Source organism: Lemur catta, chromosome 2, assembly GCF_020740605.2.
Source record: "Lemur catta isolate mLemCat1 chromosome 2, mLemCat1.pri, whole genome shotgun sequence".
Classification (NCBI taxonomy): Eukaryota; Metazoa; Chordata; class Mammalia; order Primates; family Lemuridae; genus Lemur; species Lemur catta.
In genome coordinates this window covers 104,604,090-104,622,471 of record NC_059129.1, presented here as the reverse complement: position 1 = coordinate 104,622,471, position 18,382 = coordinate 104,604,090, and positions in this window count along the sequence as shown.

Genomic DNA, 18,382 nt, shown 5'->3' with positions numbered 1-18,382 from the left:
AGAAGAGAATTTTTGATGGAAAATAAATTATCTGTAGGCACATATTTCTGAAGTGTGAATGTTAATCATACTGGGACTTGGGAGAAAATATTAACATTTTTGGTGGAGATCTGTTATAGTTTTATTCATAGAGGCCCACATAATTCAACTTTCATTTTATTTGAATGCTTTCTTGTCAATTAGTTCTTCTAATAATGACAGAATATTTTTCCCCCAGAGTTCTAACTGGAAATAGCTTTGTCCTGTATAGATTCTATGACATAAAAAGACCACAAATTGTAATTCCAATTCAGATTATTAAACACAATTCTTAGTAAGACATCTATTTTTATTAAACCACTCTTTAGTTTTATATTATTAGAATTATGAAATAAATATTTTATTATGTATTTAGAAAAGTATGCTTCTTTTTTTCTCCTATACTAAACAGACATGTCTATCAACTAACATTTTAGCACTTTTCACAAAATTGAACAATAACGGGGAAATTAACATATAAGATACAAAGTTTTTGAAAGCTAAAAAGGTGGTTTTCCCCAAATATTTTTATAGTAGTACAAATAATAAGCCATCAAGGTACATAATGCAAAGGATAAGAATTTTATGAATAAAAGTCAAGTTTTTATATTCTCACTCCCATTTAGCTTAGTGTCTTAGCCAAGTACAAATCAGTATTCACAGATCATTTCCATATATCCAGTTTCTGAAGGTCAGCTTTTACTAAATTTTATGTGGTAGGGTATGCTATACAGAGAGGCCATAGACTTACCTATGATGTGAACACTGATAGAAAAGCATGATGAAACATGCATTCTTGTCCATCACTTATGGAATGATAAATATGGCAATATACAAATAATTTTTAAAATCAATATTTTATGAAAAATCAATAGTATATGTGGAAAGGGAGCAATGTGTACACACAGGAAATGTTTAAGAGATTGCCATTTTCTAGTCTATAATGGATAGAAAGGAAATATATATTTGCATTGTTATGGTCTCAAAGGGATCTTAAAAATTTGGAATAGGGCTTAGAATTCTAATTCTCCAGCCCAGGTTCAAAGCTTCCTAAGAAGAGTCTGTTGAGGTGTCTCCAAGTAATTTGATAGATGATTGATGGGTAGAATAACCATTTATTATTATTATTGGTTGTTATAGAAGGTGAGGGCTAGGATTGTCCTCACTATACTAAATTGTATGGTGGCCCTATTGATTGGAATAGAGAATCATTAGGACATCTTGTCTATTTCTGGGCATTTAGACTGTAGCAGCTTGAGGAAGAGAAATGCCCACCCATATAGTAGGTAATCGATTACTATTAGTAAAGTGAAAAAGTACTCATTTTAGGGCACTAAAGTGGTCCTGACTTTACAGGGTATAAAAGATATTGCTAGTCATAAAGAAAAAGGCATTCTTCCATTCTTCAATAATAGCAGTTGTACTTGGGATGTTCCCCATCCCCAGCCCCCATTTAGAGCCATTAACTCCAGGTTATCTGCAGTTGACTATGACCATAGAACTATCTCTGACAAATGAAATGTAAGCAAATACAAATGTGCAATTTCTGATTGGCTTGATACCAAGCTTCCTTTTCAGTGGATGGAAAAGCAATGACTGGAACAATCTTGGAAGCCATCTGTTGAAGGCAGCAGAAGCACCATCAGTCTATTGGATCTCTGAATTACCCTATAGGGCACAATATTCACCCACCTGAAAAGTTCAGTTCAGAACTGTTACATGAAACAGCAGGAAACTTCAAGCTTCTTAAGTCACAATATTGGTTGGGCCTCTTTATTAAGCAGCCCAACCTTTAACCCTAACTCATGCAGGACAAGAAGTTACATTGGTTATCTGTCTTCGATTAGGAACAACTGTCTCATGACCAAAGGGACAGAGGACAAGAGGATTTGTTTTGGAAAAAATGTTTGCAGTTATAAGAACCCAAGTGTGTAACCAGTCTGTTGCTCTGAGAGTCAGAAGGGTGAGACCAAAGATGACTTTGTACTATTCCAGGAAGCATCAATCACATCATAGTCTAGGTGAATGATGTCCCTTGGAGTTGTTCACTGTACTACCTGTATTGACCTATACAGAGACCCAGATCTGTCCTGCATTTTAAATGACACCTTCAACCGCAAAGTTGTAATCTACCATAATTTGTCTTGGGAATACCAAGCCACGCTTGACTTATAGTACTCTTGCATGTTCCTTGGCCAAGCATATATAATCTGTTACTTGTTTCATTCATTCTTGTTTAGTGGTTTCTAACCCTAATTGGCATGTCTTCCACCTACCTTCTCACTTGTCATTCTTGTGCCTGTTGCCCCAACTTCAGGCTCAAAGTAGCTTTCTACCTTACTTCCTGACTGATTTTGCTACCTAGCTACTTTTCCCATCAAAAGATGCTTTCCCCAGCACACTTTGGCTATGGAAGACAACTAGATATGTTTAAGCTGTAGCCAGCTAGAGGAGTTGTGAAAACTGAATATCACAGTAGATGCTCTACAGAGTTAGATGGAAAGAATGGAAGACTTCACCAGGAACCTCTCTCAGTCTCAAAACTCTCAGGGTCTCTTGTAGTACTATGTAGCATCTATGGAGGGATATCCAAGGTCCCTGATAACCTAGAGTTTTGTTATTAAATCATAATATGGTCCAGGAGCATTGGCATCACCTGGAAGCCATTAGAAATGTAGAATCTCAGGCCCCACCCCAGAACTCCTAAGTCAGAATCTGCATTTTAACATGATTTATGTGTTTTCTTAAATTAAATAAATTTATGGGGTACATGTGCAATTTTTTACATGCATAGATTGTGTAGTGGTCAAATCAGGGCTTTTAGGGTATCCATCTCCCAAATAATGTACTTTGTACCAATAATTTGTTATCATCCACCTCCTCACCCCATCACCCTTCCAAGTCTCCATTGTCTATCATTCCATGCCCTACATACATGTGTACATATTTTTCATGCCCACTTATGAGTGAGAACATGCAATATTTGACTTTCTGTGCCTGGCTCGTTTCACTTAAGATAATGACCTCCAGTTCTATCCATGTTGCTACATAAGATACAATTTCATTCTTTTTATGGCTGGATAGTATTCTATTATATATACACCACATTTTAGGGTTTTTTAAAAAAATTTTGTAGAAACAGTGGTCTTGCTATTTTGTCCCAACTCCTGGCCTCATGCAATCCTCCCTCCTCAGCCTCCCAAAGAGTTGGGATTACAGGCATGAACCATCATACCTGGCCTCACCACATTTTCTTTATCCATTGATTCACTGATGGAAAATTAGGTTGATTCCATATCTTTGCTATAGCAAATAGTGCTGTGAGAGTGCAGGTATTTTTTTGCTACATTTCCTTCTTTTCCTTTGGATAGATACTCAATAGTGGGATTGCTGGATTGAATGGTAGTTCTATTTTTAGTTCTTTGAGAAATTTCCATACTGTTTTCCACAGGATATACTAATTTGCATTCCTACCAACAGTGTATAATTGTTCCCTTTTCTCTAAATCCTCATTAACAAATGTTATTTTTTGACTTTTTTATTAATAGCCATTGTAACTGGGATAAGATGGTATCTCCTTGTGATTTTAATTTGCATTTCTCTGTTGATTAGTATTGTTGAGCATTTTTTCATACACCAGTTGGCCATTTGTATATCTTCTTTTGAAAAATGTCTATTCATATCCTTTGCTCACTTTTAAATGGGATTATTGGGGTTTTTTTGTTGTTGTTCTTGAGTTGTTTGAGTTCTTTTTATGTTCTGGTTATTAGTCCTCTGTCAGATGGATAGTTTGCAAGTATTTTCTTCCATTCTACAAGTTATCTGTTCAGTCTGCTGATTTGTGTTTTAACAGGATTTGCATTTTAACAGGTAATTTGTATACACATTAAAGTTTGAGAAGCACTAGTTGAAAGACTAGACTAAATGGGAGCAAACATGGAGGCAGAAGATTGAGGAAAAGAAGTGAGCCATGAAAAAATCCCCAATTCATGACTAAATCAATACAGCAATTGACATTAAAGGAGTAATGCTGTCATGTATCAGCTCTCTAACAGAAAAGGTAGTGTTAAGGAGCAATTGGTGAATCTTCTCTAAACATTGGAAGGACATGGTTTGTCTTGGATTCCTTTATTTTATTAAGTAAATATTTATACTTCTTATTAAATGTTATTTTGAGGATATATAGTCAGAATGCTCCCTAGGTGTGAGGAAATCCTAGTGAATGATTTCTCCTGTTTATTCCAGAAGTCTTCTTGGGCCCACTGAAGAATGAAGGCCTGAAGCTTAGTCTGCAACTGATTGTCACATATGCCTCTAACAACAAATAGAAGAGTTTTTTTTTTCTTCTTCTTTTAAACTCCTATTAAAATTCTACCCCTCTAGACACATTGTTGGATTGCAACTTATTAAAATTTATATAGAGAAATGAAGCAGCTGTACCTGTAAGTTTTGGTGGAAAAATGATTAAATTTGGACTAATTTCCTGCAAAATTACTTTTTTTCTGCATAAGAGAAACAACTATTGTACTCTGAAACCTAGTTAAAAAGTCATTAGTTTAAAATTTTAAATATATTTACTAGGGCTTACATAGTTTCTATTAAGGGTGCCACTATTTTTGGTATGTTTAACAAAAAGAAATAATACTTCACAGAAACTATGAAATCTAGAGGATTGTAAAAAATATTACATTGCAGTGGAGAACTTCAGCTCTTCCTATGTTTATTATGCACACAATAAAGCAGATCTGAAAAGCTCTCAAACCAAATAAACTGAACTTCCTTTCAAGCACAACCAAACCAGTTCCAGAATAATAGACTGTATTGGGAGAGCTGGCAACTAAATAGGAAATAGGAACAAAGAAGGGGCATTAGGGATCACTTCAAGTGACCATAAATCAAAGCAGCTTAAATGGGAGAAATGGCTTTAAAGTAAAGCCAATGAGGAAAACCAATAGCAGGTCTACCAACCGGGTTCTTGTATCATTTTTTCATCCCTCCTTTTCAAAAAATATTAATGACGAATATCATTTTGTTTTAAATAATAGTAACTTTTAAATGGCTTATAAAATTTTACTCATACTACAGATACAACTCTGCAAAGAGCCACAAAAACCTCATGATGCTATTTTAGGAGGAAGTCATTTCCTTGGCTGGGGTTGTTGGTGGAGGATGTGAAAAGGTCTTATAGATAATGAATGTTACCCTGATACCAATCCAAAGGTCAGAAAATCAGGCTCATTAATTTAATAATATACTAGTTGAAGCTGCAAGCACTTCCTTCTTTAATGTATCTGCTGTCTTTGAAAAGCTCTCCAACGAATGCCAATTCCGAGAATACAGAAAACTTCAACACATATCACAGCCCTGCCAAGGACACTTGTGGGATGCTATTTTGATCATTTCTCTGCCTTTTAAGTGGAACCCAAAAGAAGATTTTTAAACAAAGAATCTTGTTTTGAAGCTTTTATTCGCTAATGCAAATACCAAAACAAGAATTCCAGACAACACTCCCCCTCCCCAATCTTGAAATACACATTCAAATGCATGTAACGGCTCTGCCCTAATGAAGGGGAAAGGAACTCGAAAAATTCTTACAGAAGTAAGCTAAATGGTGCAGGGAGTTCTAAATCCTAAAGTTTTGGTTATGAAGACTTCCTGCCAAAGACAAGGAAGTTTTTGGTGAGAGATGTTAATCACTAAAGGAAATACCAGGACAAGCATCAGGGAATGCCATGGCCATAGACAAACATACACATGTTACTATTATTACTTATCTTGTTAGTATGACTACATCTTTTATTAATCACCTGGAAAATAGAAATTAAACTAACTAAATAAGAGATATTAAATTTAAAAATTTTAGCAAATGAAATAAAATGAATTTTTCAATATTCCACATGCAGCTGTTTTTGTTAGCAATGTTCTTTGTCATATATATGTATTTGCATAGCTTAACACAGACTGCACATACCATGTTGTATTGGCTATTTTCACTTGACATTGCCATTATAATTTTTATGTCTGTCAATTTTTACAATTATTATTTTAATAGGCATATAATATTCCATTTTGTTGCTGGAATATGATGTGCTAAGTAATTTCCTATAAGATAGTTTATTTCTACTTATTTTCCAGTATAGATAATACCAAAAATAATACAATCTTATTTATAGCTTATAGCTTTTTTTGCTTATTTGGCATTAATTTTCTAAAAATGTCTCAATATTGAATTTCCACATCCAGAGATTTATTTATGGTTCTTGTTACAAATATTCACGTTGATTTACTAAAAGTTTCTAGTAATTACACTCCTACCAAAAATTAATAAGGGCAGAGCCCTCACAAGAATTTTTTCAACAAAGATTATGACTACCCTAAGCAATCTGACTACTTTTTTACATATGAACTATATTCTTTTCTTTAGCATAAATTATATTTGAATTTTCTAGAAAGATTGATTTTTTCACTTTTTAAAAGAAATTTTTTATAAAATAACAGTGAGTGAAATAAAAATGGTATTACAGTATGATCAGTATATATGTAGGACCATGTATGTCTTTTTGTTATGAATTGTTTTTTCATATTCTCAGTTCATTTTTACAATGATACTGGATTTTACTTATAATCCAAATAAATTATTAATATTATATTATGGTGTTTATCCACTTTCTGTAATATTAAATGAGAATATTTTTCCTAATTTATTTTTTTTTAGGTTTCACTGCATTGTAAATTTAGAAAAATAATTGTTAAATTTCTTTATTTGGAAAATATAGGTTATGTACTCTGTTAATATATTTTATAAATAATGCCTTGAAAAGTTAAAAGAAATAACAAAGAAAATACGTTCTGCATGTCAAAACATAAAATTAAAAGGCAAACAAAAAAGTGAAAACATTCACAAAAAATTGCTTGACAAAGCATTAATATTCTTGGTATTAATGCATCAAATCCTGATAAATATTGAAACTGGAAATCTTAAAATCCCAGTAGATAAAAGAACAGAGGAAAATAATCTCAAAAAGATAAACACAAGCTAACAAGTGGAATTATCTTCATTTGTATCAATAATCAAAAATGCAAATTTAAGGCAGAGTTAGATATTGGTTGTTGCCTACCCACATCTGGATGTGACATAGTAGTGAGCTCTCCCCATCCACACTTCCCCACCCTCTTCCCCTGCTTTCAGCTCCACGATGTCAGAGACCAGGGTACACCAGAGGACACCAGTGGCCAGAGCCAGAAGGCAGGACAAACAGACTAGATATGTAGCCACTCCACTCCTGACATGTGGAAACCAACATACACAAACCTTGTGAAATGCAAATAGGAATGGAAGAAGAGAGAAAAATCTGGCAGAAAAGTAAGGCTCTGAGATGGAGACTTTATATTGGATAGAGAGCAAAAGTTTTGTAACTGAATTAGATCAAAAACTACTCAACAGTTCTGAGTTTCCAAATTAAATTAGGTATAATTTTACCCATGTCTGAGAAAGAATAAAGATTGGTTCAAAAAACTTAAGCAGTTATGAGAATAAAACAGCACGATACGCACTCATATCTATGGGGTATCATCAGTTTATATCCAATATATATTTAGCCAAGATTTTCTTTTTTATCGTGAATAATCATTACTGCCATGATGTAATGGAATGGGAACTCGCATACGCTGTTGGAGAATGAGATGTGGTTGCCACAATGCCACAAGTACCTCAGGTTCTCCAAAGGGCTCCTTGGCCCCTGACTTCATTACTATGGAAAGGTTAGTTTTTCTTCCTATTTCAGGTTTGCCATTGTGTCACCACTGCCAGTCTATCTTCCCCAATCAGCATCTCTCTCCTGCCTGGAGTTTAGTCCCTAACTACCTGTGCCCCTAAAAGAACAAACTCTCCTGTTTCCCCCATAAATCCTTTTTTTCATTATTAGAATCATTGTCAGTGAAACTATCCATTTTCTTGGTGGAAACACCACATCCCTATAATTTGGAGGTGGACTTTTCTCAGTCTTCCACCTAAGCTACTCTAATAAAATACCTAACATTTTCTCTGAAGCAACTGCATTTTAGTTAATTCACCATTCTCAGGTGCTCCTAAGACAGTAGGTAAGTACTGCCTGTAAATCAGCATAATTACTGAGATCCCTCCAGAGAGACAAAAGGCGAAATCATGTCTTTATTCAAGAAAATCAAGCTACTTGTACCTTTTCTTTTATGATCAATTCATTCTTCTCCAATTATAAAGGTCAAGTCTCTCATAGACAGCTCATGAAATTTTACTTCCATGAAAAATAATGAAAATGGCTACCATGTGTTTTGAATGCTTATAACAGGCATAGTGTTAATCACTTTTAAAACATATTTTCACATTTCACTAGGCAAGAATTGAGCTTTGAGTAAAACTTAAAATATGTTAACTTCGAACAAAAATAAATGGCTTATTTACACTTCACAACACAAACTTGTGAGGCATTGAGAAAGATGTAATTATCCATCCTATATAGATGAAGAAACTGAGGTTCAGAAGGACTTCAAAACTTACCAAATGTTGCCAAAGTGGCCCAGTCAGAATTCAGCTGACTTGGTTGCAAAACCTATTCTCTTTCCTGTCTGTATCAAGGCAGTCAAGAAAGATGGTGTCTTGGTACTTTGCCCGGTGATGATTCCTTCCACAGAAATATGTCATGTTTCTTGAATTTTTATTAGTGATTGATATTAATTTAGTTATCATGACTGTCAAAACATGGGAAGTTCCAGATTATGCCCTTATTGTAGCAGGAGAAGCTACATAGAATCTTTTATTAGAGGATTCCTAGCTGAAACTCCATAAATGATTTTGTTAACAATAGTGTTGATTCAAACCCAAAAGGCAATGTGTTTAAAGTTTTTCCTTGGTTGAAAATAGATCTCCTTTCAGCATCTGAATATGTAAAATATGCTCAGTCTTCTCCAGGGTCTATTTCTGTTTGATAGATCATTTCTTCCTGGTAAACATAATTTCTGCTTGAAATCAGATATTTTGCTTTGCCCTAGTCCATATGAATGCTTAAAATATTTCATGAGCAAAGAAACAAACAATCCTAAATAAATGATTCACTGCACTGCTTTCAAGGACATTAGATTTTAATCAGCTGTTTGTTTGTTTGTTTGTTTCTCTGCTTGCTCTTTGGAGGACAGCCCAATACAAACAAGGGTTAATGTGAAACCTTCAATTTACTATAAAAGCAGCTTTCTTGCTTGGATTTGAATAACAACATATCTGGCCTGTAAAATAAATCACTCAACTGTCTCAGATATTTGGGAATGAATGCTTATTCACTAATTGGCTTCAGCTGTTTTTTCTCTTCATTATTTGAACTGAGAAAACAGCTGTTTTGGCAAATGGTTAATCTCTAAGTCACATGGTTGGTGATTTATGCACTTCTACGTGCTAATGGATGCCTTGTAAAGCACGGTTTTGTTTATTTGATTGTAACAGGCCATAGTTAATTAATCATGACTTTGTTTATACAGATAATAAACTCAATCTCATGGAGCAACTCTTAATTTGGGAGGTTCATTTTCAGATCATTTTTTCAGCTTATTGATATTTGTTTGGTTTTATCTCTCAGGGGTAACAAGAAAAACGAGGAAAAATTAAAGATAAAGACATATTTTTATGAAAACTCATGTGCTTTCACGTGAGTAGGGAGTCAATTGTCAAAGAACAGAGTACAAGTGGAAACAAAGGGAACAAAACTATTTGTTTTTTGAATTATTTGTACTAACTATACTTCTTGTAGTGTTTTCCTTTGAGGAAGCCCATTAAGCTCAAGAACATTGGCGTTGTTACATTCACCTCTTATGGCATTAATTGAACCAAGCTGGAATGAAATCATCAAAGTTATTGAAAGAGGTATTTTTTACTAGCTTGATCAGGTCAATCACAAATGCTAATAATGCTTTTCTATAATTAAAATAAATTCTGTCATTCCATAAACAATAATAATAAAAAAATACATTTGACTTGATTCCACCAGCCATAATCACATTCAAAGTGAACATGAAATTAAAGCAAGGAGCAAAACAGCAAAATTTAAGATCAGAGATTTTACCCTTAAAATCGGACATACTCAGGCTGGGGGCAGTGGCTCACACCTGTAATCCTAGCACTCTGGGAGGCTGAGGTGGGTGGATCGTTTGAGCTCAGGAGTTCAAGACCAGCCTGAGTAAGAGTGAGACCCCATCTCTACTAAAAATAGAAAGAAATTATATGGACAACTAAAAATACGTATAGAAAAAATTAGCCGGGAAAGGTGGAGCATGCCTGTAGTCCCAGTTACTCGGGAGGCTGAGGCAGGAGGATCGCTTGAGCTCAGGAGTTTGACGTTGCTGTGAGCTAGGCTGACACCACGGCACTCTACCTGGGCAACAGAGTGAGACTCTTTCTCAAAAAAATTAAAATAAAATAAAATCGGACATATTCAATTAGGGTTTATCTTAAATCATATTAGATATATGAGATGATAGATGCTTTTCATAGACTTTCAATATGGATCATTTCAGGCTCCTCAAGTAACCAATTCTAGCCTTCAATCTTTACTGTCAGAAAATTCTTATTTTACCTACAAAAGTCATCAGATTTATTTTACCAATTGAACTTTCATAGCATTATAGCAGGTTACTATTTGACAGAATGTTAGCTCTCTAGTAACTCAGTTCTATCATTTTACAGATAAAGAGACAATGTCGAAGGGAGGTTAATTGTACTGTAGACCACAGAAAAGCAAACAAATTCAGATACGTGGTTTGCAAATATTTTCTCCCACTGTATGTGTTGTCTCCTTGCTTTGTTAATTGTTCCATTTGTTGTGCAGAAGCTTTCCTGTTTGATGCAATCCCTTTTCTATTTTTTCTTTTGTTTCTTGTACTTTCACAGTCATATCCAAAAAGTCAATGTCATGGTGCTTTTCTCCTATGTATTCTGCTAGTGATTTTACAGTTTCAGGTCTTATGTTTAAGTTTTAATCCACTTTGAATTGATTTTTGTATATGGTATGAGATAAAGATCCAATTTCATTCATCTTTATATGGATATCTGGTTTTCTCAACACAATTTATTGAAGAGACTGTCCTTTCTCCATTGTGTGTTCCAGAACTTTTGTCAAAAATCATTTGACCATAAATCGGTGGGTTTATTTCTCTCTATCCTGTTCCCTTGGTCAATGTGTCTGTTTTTATGCCAGGACCATACTGTTTTGATTATAAGAGCTTTATAATATATTTTGACATCAGGGAGTATGATGTCTCCAGCTTCGTTCTGTTTGCTCAGATTGTTTTGGTTATTTGGAATCTTTTGTGGTTCTATATAAATTTAAGAATTCTTTTTTCTATTTCTGTGAAAAATGACATTGGAATTTTGCTAAGGATTGCAATGAATCTGTAGATTCCTTCAGGTAGTATGGACATTTTAACAATATTAATTCATTGAATCCATGAACATAATACATCTTTCCATTTATTTGTGTTTTCCTCAATTTCTTTGATCAGCATTTTATAGTTTTCAGAATACAGATATTTCATCTAAATGTACATTCATTTAGGTATAAATTTCATGTGAAACTTATACCTAAATATTTTTTGCTATTGTTATTGCTATTGTAAATGGGATTGTTTTCTTAATTTCTTTTCCTTTAGTTTGTTACAAGTGTATAGAAACAGTACTGATTTTTGTATGTTGATTTTGTCTGTTATCACAACTATAATATAATATATTTTCTGGGTGTTTAAGTTGATGCAATTAGATGATAAAAATAAAAAAGTATAATATTAGAAAAAAACAAGTAAAATAATCCTTATTTTCAGAAAACTGAGTTGTACTCCTGAAAAACCCAAAGATGTAATTCAAAATTTCTTTAAAAAATAAGAAGATTCAAATGGCATATAAATAAAAATCTATACAAAACCAAGTCTATGTATATCAGCCACAAGTTAGAAAATTTTCTAAAAATATCTAGTTTATTAAAACAAAAATAAAGAATTTAATAAGTGATAAAAATATTTCAAAAAAACTTTTCATTGCTATTAACAGACATAAAAGATACCTTGTTTTTTACATTAAGAAGATTTAATATTGCAAACATCTCACTATTAACATTAGTCTATATATTTAAAAAATAGATTATGCCCATAATCATAATATAATAAAGACATATTTTAGAATTAATGAAACTATTTTTTAAACTTCTATGGATTTATGTGAAGATATTTTCAGTTTGTAGCACAAAACAGATACCTAATCAAAAATCACAATAACAATGGGAAAAATAAAATTTATATGTGAAAATATATAACAATATTCAGAAATATTTTGAGAAAGATAATGAAGAAGAAATAGCTATGCCAGGTATTAAATATAGTATAAAGTTACCAAAATTAAAGTCATAGAGGCATACAAATAAGTAGAAAATCTTTGATAAAAAAAAGTCCAGAAATAAATGTAAAGGTATCAGAAATTCAACAATTACTACAATACATCATTGGGGAGAAATGAATTCATCAAAAAAATGTTTGAGAAGAATATTAGTTTTCCTTGGAAAATAGCTAAGTTGAATAATTCTCTCTTTATATTAAAATAAATTCCAGATGAATTAAAGATCTAAATTAAAAATAGAAATATCAAATTACTATAATAAAAAGTGAATGATGATTTTATAATATGAAAATGAGAAGAGATTCTGTAATTGTTGTATTTAATCAAATAAGCCTTAAAAGGAAAGATCAATGAATTTGAATATATAAAACTAAAGACATTTTCTTTAAAAAAATATACAAAGAGTTCTTAAAAATCAACAATCACCCCCCCAAGAAAATCAATCAAGGGTTTAAAGAGATAGTTCCAGGAAATGAAATAAAAAACAGAATTTAAACAAAGGTAAAATGTTATTCCTGTTAAGAGAAGTGTAAATTGAAACAAGATACTGTTTTCACTTATAAGGCTGGAAATATTCAAAAGTGTAGTAAAATGATGTGTTAGAGAGAAAGTAGAGAACAGGCGCTCTCATACACTAATGGTATGAATATAAATTGGCTGGATCACTAAGTAGAAATGTTTGACAATATCTATCAAAATTTAAAGTGCCACTCCCTTCTAAAAATATATTTTGTAGACAGAACTGCATTTGTGTTATAGTGTGTGAAATAACATTTATTTCAACATTCTTCACAATGGCAAAACAATTAGAAACTACATTGTTTCATCAACAGGGGAGAGATTAAATAAATTATGGTACATTAATACATTTACAGGCATTTGAAAAATGTGCATTGACATAGAATCATCCCCAGGTTTTGACAGTAAGCTGAAAAAGCAAGATGTAGAATTGCATGCATCGTACCACTTGGGTATGGAGGAATAGCAATATATAAATATTGTACATATGTGCTTATAGACTGATAAAATATTTTGGTGAAGATACATAATAATGGCAGTTTTCTCTTTAAAAAGGATGGGATTGAAGGGTGGAAATGGGATTTACTTCTTATTAAGTGTTTCCTGGTATGTTTAAAGTTTTGAATCATGTTCATGCATAAGCTACTCAAAAATAATAAAAATAAAAGTAATGAAATATATTTATTACATGATCTTTAAGACTCTGTGACTTAAATGGGTGTCAAAATAAGTGTTATGTTTGCTCATTTTCTTATTTGCTTTAATATAAACACATCAAGTACTTTTTATGGGATCTATTATTTATTGTCTTCTGTCAAAAAAGTTCTGTCATAATGAATATGATCATTCATATTATGCATTTTCCTATTCCACACTTGTGTGCATTAAGTAATACACTTATAGAAAAAGTAAAAGATAAAAAAATGCCAACTTAAGATGGGTTAATGAGCATATTTATACATATTCATATAATATATATTATATATAACATATAAGTATATATTACATAATATATATTTATGTGGAGATACAGCTCAACTACTCAGGGACTCAGTAAACCATCAATCTTGCTGCCAGTTTTCCTCTGATCTTCCACTCCATTTGTGGTCACTGCTTCCTTTTCTTTGCTCTGATGTAACTCTGATCATGCTAATCTGTTCAAGCACCTAGTCCTTATGACAGTAAATCCCCAATCCCCATGTTTCAGCCTGATCCTTGCTCCCAGCGGTGGAAGCTCTGCTATGTACTATCAAACTTTCTTAATGCTAAGGTCTTAAACCCTACTCCTGGATAAACTGTAACCATATTCTCTAACGGCATCTCCATTGAACTTTTCTTTTGAATGTTTTTCATGGACATTTGTATTGGTCAGCTTCTCCTGTTATAATTATGTATAACCCTACAAGCCCAAACTTTCAGGCTTACATTATTCAGGCAAATAATAACTTCTCATTCATGAGTCTAGGGGTTGGCTGCAGTGGGTCTGCTCCAGGCTATGAGTTGGGTACAGATCTTTTCTATGTGTTTTCTTATTCTAAGACCTAAGTGAAAAGAGAAGCCTCTATCTGTGATGGGATGATGTCATAGCAGAAGTGCAAGAAAGGTGAGCAGAAGCACACACTGCCTTTTAATACCATGCTTAGAAAGTATGTTATCAGTTCTGCACCTTCCATTTGTCAAAGCAAGTTATAAGACCAAGCAAAAAAACAATGGAATGAGGAAGTATACCATGTCCATAGTAAGTCCTAACAAAGGTGGAGAATTGTGAACAAGAAGCACAATCTCCCACAATGTATATATAAGCTAGCTGAATTCTCTAAAAGAGGAGGATGATTTTTTGAAATAACTTTAGAATAAGTTGAAATCCTTAATACTTTGCTTTGCATATGGTCAAATAATCTTTGCCTTTTCAAATAGTTTGCAAATAAGCTTAACTGGAAAACATATTATTCCACTTTATGTGATGGATCTTTCCTCAGGAATTTGTTGGATATGAAAACAAGTCTGAAATCACAAGCAGTATTAATGAAATAGTAATGCCACTGTTTATTTTTTGTGTTTTTTGTTTGTTTAGTACCATTAGAGTTCTGTCTCAGTTTGTGCTTCACCTGCTATTCAACCACATGCATTAGTGTTTCTCAATTAGATAAACATTTCTTTAGTAGAAAAGAGTAAATATTAAAAGGTACATATTTCTGAGATATTTATAATTTTAAAACATAATACTTTTTCTCCTATATATTTATTTTCAATTAAACTTCTTTGTCAAAAAACAAGTTTTATTATAGGATATCAACCTATGCCTTTTAGAAATTTGCACCAAGAGGAAACACAAAAGAATAATCTCTTTGCCTTTTTTTTTTTTTAGCTTAATTCTTCTTTCCTTATGCTAGGAGAAGGGAGGACTTATTGCTTAAAAATTTTATGCAAATTCATAAAAGTAGAACCCAAAAGAAACTTAAGAGTTCACCAAAGTCATGTTAAGCTCTCTCCCTACAACTAATTAATGTTATATATTTTTCCCTGAAACAATGCATATATCCTTTATGTGTTAGTGGTAACATTCTCAAATCTGACAATATTTAAAATATTTCTTATTTTATTAAATAAAATAAAACAGGAAACATAAAAGAAAATATTTATTTTAAAAAAGGAAATGTCTACATGGCTAGCAGTCTTTCTTATTGTTTTACGTGATCTGGCTAAGGGACAAGGTTGTTTCTTAAAATCATAGGACAGAGGCTTAAGCACATTTGTATAAACTTAGGTATTTTTACATTTACCAGCAGAGTACTTTAGCTAGAAACAGTAATTCCAGAAAAATATTTGAAAAACAAGAAAAATGTATTTATTTATTCAAATACACATAAACTTGGGATCTCAGAATAAAACCCCAAACCTTTGAAACTGAATTAAAACCAAAGAAAACTTTTTATACAGGGTGAAAATTAAACCAGAAATTGGCTTTGTGGAATGGTTACCATCAAACCACCCACAATAAATGCTGTAACTTAGTATATGTTTCTTCTGATTTTCAGAAACTGATGTTTTTTGGTCTCTTAGTTGTTAAAGGAGAAAGAGATCTGTTATTCAAAATTCATTCAGCTGCTAGAAATATTGATGCCGTATTTAAGAATACATACATACACACACACACACACACACACACACACACACACATCAAAAAGCTAAGTCCTCTAGATTTTGCCAAACTCACAGGAAACAAATTTCTTAAATGACAATTATGATGAAATATTATTTTCCAGAAAAAATTAATGTAAGCTCTCTTTCTTAGAGTGGAAAGATTATATGCTAAAATATGTAATTAATAAACACATAAGTGACTAAAACTTAATAAAGTAATAAAACAAAAATAATAAAGGTATTATTTTCCTCTTAAAGAAGCCCATTTGACTACATTTGAAATTTTTTAAATGAGAAGCAGAACATAGATACATTTCCTTTGTCTCTACACCAATAAATTTCTGCAGATGCCTGTAACATTTATTAATATGGCAAATGAAAGCTGTATAATTAGGGAGGATCAGATAATCAGTTAGGTATTTTTAAAGTAATGAATAATAATGGTAATAGCTCCCAGTTTTTGATCACCTGTTGTATAAGACACATTTTTTCTGATCACTTGTAATCAGGTGATGTCATTGTATCCATTTTATAGATGAGAAAGCTAAAATGAAATAAAGTGGCCTCCCCAAATCTTTTAGCTGGTTAGTGCTTGACCCAAATTATTTGTTCTTTCTATTACACAATGAAACCTATTAAGAGGTGAATTACTCATTTCTTATTCCAATTTAGAAAATGTTAAGTGGAAGATTATTATGGCAATTTTCAGGTACTTTTGAGATCTGACACCTCTCTGGTTGAAGTGTCCATAACCTCCCTTTTCATGTTAGTGTTATCTGTTAGGTTTCCTGTCACAGGTCTAGATGTTAACCTTGAACAATAAAAAAAAAAAACCTGTAAATTAAAGTAAGACATAAAATAAAGTGACAATTGCAGTTTTATCCTCTCTAGCTGTGAAAAGATGCCATATGTTAGTGTCGACCATTAATCCTATTAATTAAAAACAAGAGTCATCTACCATATTTCATTTCTGATCATATCAAGCATTCATCATGCCCCTTATATTACCTATAAATAAAATGTGAAGATGCTTATATTGACTTGTTTCCATAGTGATAAAATAGTCTTCCCTTGAGTTGTCAAGGCGATGTGCAGTAGCCTAGCAAATTGGACAAGCATAGGAGCTATTTGTCAAGTAATAGGTTAAAAAAAAAGCCAGGATAATCCAATAAGAAATGATCTAGCCAAAAATAGAACCAAGAATCTCAGAATGTGAATATTTTGGTTTTAATGACCTGCTAACATTTTTTTTCTTTGTGAAATAAATGTGAAACTATAATAAGAAAGCATAAGACATTGTGCACACTCAGTTAGCCAAGGTATGTTTATATCAATGATGACTGATAACTCTAGGATTTTTTTTCCAGAGTAGCCAAGCTTTTATTATAGAAGAAAAGTCAGACTTTTCCCCATTCTGAGGCTTAGCTGGAATGGGTAAAAGATTTACCAACAAATTTGATATCTGTTTAAAAGGATTTACTTTGAAATCAACAGAATCTTCAATTATGAAAATATGTTAAGAAAAATTATTTTGGGGGTGAGTAGTGGCAGGAAAAATAGGAAAAATGTTGAAATAACAAAACATTATCTCTCTTCCTTGATAGAAGTAAAAAATGTATAATGTACAATTTATTTTTACATTTTTCGACACATAGATGCCTATTGTAACTGCCAAAGTAGTTGGGATCTGTCACAAAACAAAAACAAAACAAAAAACACAAACACACAAAAATCTCCTTCCTTGATTTCTTCCACCATATTTGTATTGACATTAATAGGCAAATTGAAGGCATCAGATTAGAAAAAGAAAGAACACTTTTTTTCCCCCAGAAACAATTGTTATAGCAACTTAGTGCTGACAAATGTGAGCGAATACGTGAGAGTGATATCCTTAAGCAAATGCTATGGGAAGACGTCTGCAGTTCATGTGACCAGAAAGACAGCACAGTAAGGAGACTACTTAGCTACAAACTATGAAAAAAGGTAGCGAAAGACTGTCTCCCTAAAACAGAAGTGTCAAGTCACTTCCTAACAAAATTTTTAAGAAGTCAGAAACAACGCTTAAACAACTACAAAAACCTAGAACTCTTCTTTAGCTTATAACAGGAGTAAAGCCTTATGTCATGAAACCTTTCCTGAAACATTTTCTTCAATAACATAATAATTTAAATGTTTTTACTGGGCAATTTTGTTTACTTGTCCATTTATGCCAGTGGTTTAGCATTGATATGACTGATCATTCTGGGTAATTTATAGTTAAAATTCAAGGAAATTTTCAAATACATTCAATACAAA